The sequence below is a fragment of the Rosa chinensis genome, chromosome 2, assembly GCF_002994745.2.
Source record: "Rosa chinensis cultivar Old Blush chromosome 2, RchiOBHm-V2, whole genome shotgun sequence".
NCBI classification, from domain to species: domain Eukaryota; kingdom Viridiplantae; phylum Streptophyta; class Magnoliopsida; order Rosales; family Rosaceae; genus Rosa; species Rosa chinensis.
The window spans coordinates 81,262,879-81,271,774 of NC_037089.1; the positions used below are offsets into that span (position 1 = coordinate 81,262,879).

General features: G+C 38.6%; 1 long non-coding RNA gene across 1 annotated transcript; it reads right to left on the reverse strand.

Moving 5' to 3' along the window:
- Window positions 1–5,490: 5,490 nt before the first annotated feature.
- On the reverse strand, window positions 5,491–6,584 carry LOC121051508. Its single transcript, XR_005805915.1, has 2 exons — window positions 6,077–6,584; window positions 5,491–5,554 (listed from the first exon to the last, which is right to left on the reverse strand). It is a non-coding gene; the product is annotated as an uncharacterized LOC121051508 (long non-coding RNA).
- Window positions 6,585–8,896: the final 2,312 nt, after the last annotated feature.

Below are 8,896 nucleotides of genomic sequence, written 5' to 3' on the forward strand. Positions count from 1 at the left end.
TTCAGGATGTCGAATGAACCTAGACTCGACTTTCCTATGCTTGACTCAACATACTCGAATTACCACAGTTGGGTAACCGATGTTGAGAACCATCTCACTTCAAAGGGAATATTACCCATAATCCATGCACCTAACCCGGATCTTGTATTCGTGCGAACACCTACAAAGCATGCTCAAGCAGTTATCTTGATGCGATGCCATATGGACAAGGCACTCAGATTGGAGTATATGTCGATCAAGAATGCAAGAGAGCTATGGGTAGCGCTAGAAGAGCGCTTTGGCAATGTCCAAGATTCCATCCTCCCTGACTTGAAGGTTCAATGGAACAACCTGCGCTTTGCTGATTTCAAGTCTGTTACTGAATATAATTCAGAAGCTCTTCGCATACAGTCCATGTTGAGGTTTTGTGGACAAACTGTCGCAGAGCAAGAGCTAATTGAGAAAACTCTCTCCACCTTCCCCGTTTCAGCCATTGTGGTATCAAAGCAATACCGTACTGAAGTCAATGCTGGACGGATCACGAGGTTTCATCAGCTTATCAATATTATATCTGTAACTGAGAAACATGATAACATACTCATGAGGAATTATAATTCAAGGCCCATTGAAACTAAGAGCGTTCATGAGGCGAATTATAATGCACCCAAAGGAGGGCTCAAGGAGCGGTACCCTAAGAATGAGGGACATGAGGGACGTATGGGCCCATATAACCGCCCTAACCAGGAAGGAAACCGCAAGTTTGGTGTGGATACACGTGGTGGTAATGCCACACGTGGGAGAGGGGGTCGTGGTATCCCTAGCCGTAATGGTGGCGTCATGGGTCGTGGTGGTGGCACCAACCCTCCTAGGGAATGCCCGCAACGTGCACCTCAATTAAAGGGAGGCAACCACAATGATGAGTGTCATCGATGTGGATCAATTGATCATTGGTTCAAGCAATGCAAGGCAAGCGAGGAGCTAGCTGAATGATACAGGGCATATAGGGACCTGAGAGAGCAAGAAGTGTACCTTGCAGAAGAAGAAGGAGATGGTGGAGATGTCAATCTCACCATAGAGGACTTCAAAGCTAAAGATGAAGTGCACAAGGATGCAGCAGACTTCGATTAGATTAGTCCTTTTATTTTTCCAAGAACTTTTGTAATGGCAATTTGCCTTAGTCAATAAATGACAATTGTATTAACTATTTCTTATGTGGAGGACCCAATAAAATGTGATGTCTAGGAAAGTTATTGAGATTATTGGTACTTAATAGAGCCTCGCTCCACCAACGTCTCTCTCTACTTTCCTGGTCATATTTGACTGTTGTTACCAAACGGATAGAGTTACTACAATGTGTCTTACTTTGATTTTATTTTGGAAAATTTGATATAATCATTGGCTATTAATAAAGTGTCAATTCTTTTACTTAATGTCTTGGACATACCTTAATTCAAACTTTATTATATAAGAGCCAACGATTTTCATGTGGAAACACTTTATGAGAATGGACAGAGTTCCTTTGCATCACCTCTAATGACTACGGACATAAACCAGTATTAGAGAAACTTATGTGTCGCTCTAGTGGGTTGTATGCAACCACTATTCGAGTTATTGAATCCAACCATGTCATGAGAGATGACTTATGGGATTCTGACACATATAGGCTTTGACATGATGATCCGTGTATTAAAGACTTTACACGGACATTCATTTTCAGAACAAAGAAAAGTAAGAACCAAGAATTGGTTTGAGGAGCTGCACATGCGCCTCATGGCGCCATGATTGTGCATAGACCGGCCACACATGGCCGGCGCCGCCTACCCCTTGCAGCAAATACATGGCATTGACGCCATAAACTCCTCTCTCTACTTCTCAAGTCTATTGTGACATTATGACTTAACCAAAACCTTCATTGGTTGATTATAAAGCCCATGTTTCGTTCTGTAAAGCCTGTTATTTAGGATTGAGACCATCCTATGCAAAGGAGATTGAGGAAATAATTCTATTCTTACAAAAAAAATCTAAGGGAATTCTATGGATTTGATCAACCAACTTGCGGACCGTATAGATGTTTTATGGTGTTGGTTGATACACAAACACGCTGGTCATGTGTTGTGCCATTATCCACTCGTAATGCTGCTTATACTACACTCCTAGCACATAACATATGGCTACGGGATCACTACCCAGATCATCTCATTCAGTCAATTTGACTTGATAATGCTAGAGAGTTTACATCGACAATTTTCGATGACTATTGCATATCATTGGGTATTGATATCAAGTATCATATTCCCATGTACACACCCAATTGGTCTCGCGGAAAAGCCACCATTAAATGACTACGATGGTAGCCTAGACATTGGTAATGCGCACCAATATTTCCGCTTGGGTTATGCAATATCGCATGCAGATATGCTAATTCGTCTACGACTCATAGCAGCCACTCAACTTTTCTTTGTGTTACAGCTAGTGACTAGGTTCGAGTCGAATATCTCGTATTTATGCATATTTGAGTGTGCGGTTCATGTGCCAATTGCACCGCCACAGCGCATCAACATGAGTCATTGCAACGAATGCATATATATATATATATATATATATATATATATATATATATATATTTGTTGGACATGAGTCTCCAACTATAAGTCTGCTATGTAGAACCCTTGACAGGAGATCTCTATTTTGCTGGATTTGCGAATTGTCACTTTGATGAGACAGTCTTCCCGTCGTTAGGGGGAGATTAAAACGTCAATGTTCAACAGGAGCGATAGGAATTGTCGTGGTCTGTCCCCACTATGTCTCATCTTGATCCCCTAAAAGTGACGTGATCACATATACCTGTTGCAAACATGTCTACAAGGATTGATGTCCCCACAAGAGGACATGGTGCCACCCAGAGAAGATGGGTACTGCACCACTACCATGGATGGTAGTATGGTGACGCCTCAAAGGTGGCATAATGGCGTCATAGGCCATGGGTTCTGCTAGAGAGAGTAGGAGACCCATAGGTTCGATGGATTCTCACCCTAAGAAGAGAGCGAGTTTGGCACAACTTGATCCATTGATCATTGATACTCAAAATCCGTCTCATGAGAATATTTTGGATTGTGGTTATGTCCAAAAGACATCGTTGGGGGACGCCTCAATGTTAGAACCAATTCATGAGAATATAGAGATCTCTATGAACTACACTAGTGTACATGAGGACGTGGAATTATTGAGACCAATGACATCGAACCTTACTCCGTTGAAGAATGCCAACGTAGAGAAAATTGGCCTAAATGAAAAGATGTGATCCATGTTGAATTGGATTCACTAACGAAGAGGAAGGATTTCGGGCCTGAGATACCAACACCTCCTAACATAAAACCTGTTGACATTAATAGGTCTTCGTTAGATTGCGTGATGAGAAAAAGAGATGGCAATCTCGCCTTATGGCGCAAGGTTTCTCACAACGCCCTGGAATCGACTACGAGAAGACATATTCTCTCGTAATGGATGTCATTGCACTCCACTACCTTATTAGTTTGGTAGTTTCTAAATAACTGAACATGCAACTTACGAATGTGGTCACTACGTATCTCTATGGGGATCTAGATACGGAATATAATGAAGGTTCTTGTGGACTTTATTTACCCAAGTCAAGTGGCTCTAGACCACGGAGCGCATTTGCAACGAGGTTGAAATGCTCACTAAAATGACTACTTGATTGGAAGGAATATGATGAACTATGCCCACGCATTTCCATGACAAGTTCCGGATTTGCAATTGTCGCGGTTTATAATTGGAACCCTTAAGAGTTAAGGGAAACCGCTGAACACCTGAAATCCGAGTTTGAGAGGAAGGACCTTGGGAGAACACAGTTTTGTCTAGATTCAGAACTTGTATACCGTGTCAATAGACATTTTTGATCAAGTCAAAGATGCACCATGGTCGTCTTTAGTCTTGGCCCTAAAAGGGATCTGTTTCGTCCCAGGGATGATGACGAAGACGTGTTAATAGCAGAAGTGCTTACTTATGTATAATAGACGCATTATTGTATTTAGCTCAATACAAGACCGAACACCTCAATTATTATGAACTTGTTGGCTAGATATAGCCCCGCGCCAACGCAACGCCATTAGATTGGTATAAAGACAATCTTTCGATATTTGAGAGGTACGATTGATATGAGTTTGTTCTACCCTATAGAGAAAAGAGATGACGGAAGTGTGGGATCGGACCCCACAAGGTAAAATGCCACCTTCCGTGCTCCTCCTCCCCTCCATCAAAATGATAACAAGCATTTCTAAATATTGAAATGGACCAAATCTGATCAGAGGATAATGTAGCGGACTTATTTACTAAGTCGTTATCAAAATCCACCTTCGAGAAACATGTGAAGAGCATCGGATTGAAAAAGTTATCCGAACTCCCATGATTGTAGTAATCAGGGGGAGATATTGACATCAGGGGGAGGCATGATGTCTACATGTTCGATCTCGAAGAGTGAATGATGTGTTGTGCTCTTTTTGTCTTTCGATCATGATTATTTTTGTCCCACAGGGTTTTTGTTACCTGACAAGGTTTTTAACGAGGCAACAATCAAAACGTCATCACCAAGTTTGAGCGGCACAAGGGGGAGTGTTGAAGGATATCGACATAATGTGTGCCTCTACAAACTAGGTTTTAGAGTTGTAATTGGAATGTGTTCTAGGTATTCAATTGTAATCAGATTCTATTACCTTTTTGGGTACCTTGTAACTCCCTATTTAAAGGGCTCATATTATCAATAATACACACAATTCCATTCTCTTACAACAATGCAGATGTTAATCAACCAGAGAAGGATAAACCAGATGCAGTCTAGATGCACACCAAATGATAAAAGTACATCTGTTGTTCAAGTACCTCAAGTAGGAGGCTCATGGCAGTACATAAATCTTAATCTTATACCACAGAAGTCGTCTCCTATCAGTAGCAGCTGTAACTGCATTATAAATGAAATGGTCAGAAAGAGAACAAGTATGTCTAGTTATTTAGAATCAAGCTTTCAGGAAGAGAGTGAGCTAAAAGGCAAGAGTCCTTAAATTATGGCACATAAATGTATATTTTTCCCCAACTCTTTAATCTTGATGATTTAGAATACTTTGTCCGCATCACAAAAATGACAACTTCTTTCTAGTCAGATTGAACAGAAAAGGTCATTTCTAATACCAAGACCTTCCAAAAGTGCCTGACATAATCTAGTCCATTACTTTACAGGTGTTTGGTGTCAACCAAAACAAAAATAATCAAAATAACAATGAAAACTTTCACTCATGATCCTATTGAACTAAAATCAGACCAAAACAAGACAAGTCAAACAACAGGAATACTTGAGCAAATCATAGCAAAATTTCAATATCTAAACAATATAAAGAATCAATAAAACGCCATCCAAAGCATAAAGTCCTTAAGTGAAACATGTATAGAAATTAAAATACATGTAGGAAGTGAAGTAAGAGACCTGAGCAGTGCAGGGACCATAAGACTTTGCTGGAGCCAATTGAAGTTACTTCAATTATCTCTTCATATTTAACATCAACCCCTACAAACTATAATTAATTAATTTAACTAGATCAACAAGGTCCTCACACAAAAGCACAATAATTTAGAAATCTTGTATTACTAGCATTTTATTTCCAGGATAATATAAGCAAAACTCATACCAAGTAGAAAAAGGTACTAGTACAGAAACTGAAGTTTGATTTCAGTTAAATATCAAATAAGCTTAAATAATCCATTCCATCGGACACAAGTTATTTTGGAGCACAAGCCAGAGCTCGTGTGTTGAAGCACAAAGCAGCAAGTTTATATAACATAAAGGAGACAACAAGCAGCAAGTCACATTTCTATTTCACAAAAATCAGAACTCCATATATATGATGCATATACCACAAATACATCTCCCTAAGGACACCAATTGTTACAGTACCTTTAGTTGTAGTTCCAGCAATGGTGTGTGTGTGTGTGTGTGTGTGTGTGTGAGAGAGAGAGAGAGAGAGAGAGAGAGAGAGAGCTCATATTAAATTATCAACCTGTGAACAAATTATAACTTGGGGTGTAATACCTTTGAAGTTCTCCGGCCTCTCCTTTGGAACTGAAAAATCATTGCATAACTGCAATTTTTTTCAGAATTGAATCATCCAACTACACTTTAAGAGAGATAGCATTATTATTTTGCTATTAAAAAGCCTTCATGCATGAATAGAATACCTTTAGATAAAGCTCTTCAAGCTTCCAAAATTCAGATGATTTGTGAGTGGAGTCATGCAACTTAACTAGGTGATAATAGTACTAAGAGGCTTCAAACTAGACTAATATAATATGGTATCTAGGCCATAGAGGTGTGATATTACCTTGAAGAAAGAGACTCTGGACGAGGAAGTACATGCATCAAGAAGAAATAATTATTTGTCAACTTTTAACCAATATAAGCAAATTCAAAGTTAAACAGGGGCTTAATCAATAGAGCACATTTATCCGTATCCCCTTGTGTACAGGCATCCCAAGTTAGACCTTTGTTAACTTATGTTAACAATAGAGCCATGGCATCATTAATCTTTATCATCTGTTTCAGCCATGCTATGTTCTTTGGTGGATTCCTAAGTTCAGCAGGAATAAAACATTGTGCGAGCTGTTTTAGCAACTTAACTTCTTCTCTACAAGTCAACTTAAATTGACTAAAATTTTAAACTTTTATTGAAACCCAGATAGTATTTGAACCCATAATTGAATGAAATGAAGTAAACAACAGATCTATAATCTATATATATATATATATATATATATATAGAGGGCTTCCACTAAGGGATCCATTTTTTTGGTCTTTTATAGGGATAGGCATTAGACCAACTTTTAGATCATATTTTCACATCTTAACCGTTCAGTTTTTAGGTCCTAATGTATAGATCACTTCTGCAAATTTTCAGCCAAATTGGTGATCGTTAAGGCATCCAAACTGCAATTTACACGAACGGACCGAATCTGTCGAACCGGAACCGTTCGTGTTTATAATGGTAAATTGCAGTTTTGGGTGCCTTAACGATCATCAAATTGGCTGCAAATTTGCAGAAGTGATCTATACATTAGGACCTAAAAACTGAACGGTTAAGATGTGAAAATATGATCGAAAAGTTGGTACAATGTTTATCCCTATAAAAGACAAAAAAAAGGCATCCCTCACTAGAAGGGCCCTGTATATATATATATATATATGTGTGTGTGTGTGTGTGTGTGTGTGTACCTTCTCATAATAATGAAGAAATTGGTCGATTGCAAAATATAATCAGTTAATACCACATATTTAACATAGTAAACCATGTTAAGAGTTGTAAGATATAGATGAATCTCCTGCAATTATAGCTACCTAGTTAGATGAAACAACAAGAAATTCATACTTGAACTTCATAGAATTATAATTCGAGCATTAGTCATCACTTTCTTGAGTTCTTCAACTTTTCATGAACAATTGCCTTACCCCATTTCTTCCCAAGATATATATGATTGCTTTTCATTTCCATCTCCATCTTCATATCCATCTCCATCTCCATTTCCAACAACAATTCCAACTCCAAAACTCCAACTCAGAGTCTCTATCTTCATTTCCAACTACAATGCCAACTCCATCTCCATCGATCTCCATCTCCCTCAAAAGATTCATCATCATCTGAATAGTCATCTTCATTTGTGTCTCGATAAACCTGCCACCACACTCCACCACCCATACAGACTTTTCCAATTGGATCGATCAATTATAATCGTCTCTAGCTTCGTTGCATATTTCAGAATACAAATGGCCAACTTTATCATGTGTGAATTACTATGGAACCTTTAAATCTTTACTTTTTTCAAGTGATCATGCGAGAATTCAGTAAGATCAATTATCTCTTTCTGATACTGGGATGAACATACCTACAACAATACCAGTAATAGCTGGTTAATCAATTTTTGGTTGAATGATAACAAATAGATAGTGGCAAGCGAGTAAAACAATCTTCACTGAGAAACAGTTGTTTTTCTTTTGAACAACAGTTATTTTTTTGTTGCTAACCGTTAATGGAAGTTCTTCCAAAAGAGGTGTGGCTATAAGAAAGCTTAGAAGGCTCCCAATGTCAAATATCCACGAATCCAAGTCAAGTAGCTTGAGGTTTCCAAATGTCGGTAGCCTTTGAGGTAGTACCTGCACATAAAAGTTAACATATAGATGTTCAAAGTTATGCAAAATAACAATACTTTCCATGAATACGTTTGACATAGATATTCACTCACCACACCTCTGCAAATCTGCAGATGAAGAGTCTTAAGCCCGGGACATAATGAGAATTCGGTTAGTTCAAAGGGTAATATATATTCATATCTGGCACACAAGAAAATTCTTTCTAAACGCAGAGTTTCCATTGAGAAACTCCTCAGCATATTTCCATCGAATTCTAAGGAGACAAGATTTGCAGCAGAATTGCTACTTCTTTTAGTGTGTGACACTTGAGCACTTTCAAATCCTTCAGAGAAAGTGAATGGTTACTAGCAACAACCAAACGTGAACCCACCCCACAACTTTTCAAGGTCAAGCATTTGAGGACCAAGCAAATAGAAAACATATTCGCCATAAGAGTTCTAGAAACCGTAACTTTATCCAAGCAAAGAGTTGTTAACTGATTGAATCTGTCAAAACAAGGAGAGGGGGTCGTTTTAGAACACATCTCTCTAATGACAAATGCTTTATAGTCCCGGATCCCAATTCTGTAATTATGCCATAAGGAAAGATATAAGCTCTATGTCTTCCCCTTAAATGAAGGTGAAGCACTTCAGCTCCCTTTGTAATTGTAAAACGGATTGGATCCATTGGTCAAGATGCTCAGCATCTTTCCTATCCAAAAAGTGGCAAGGG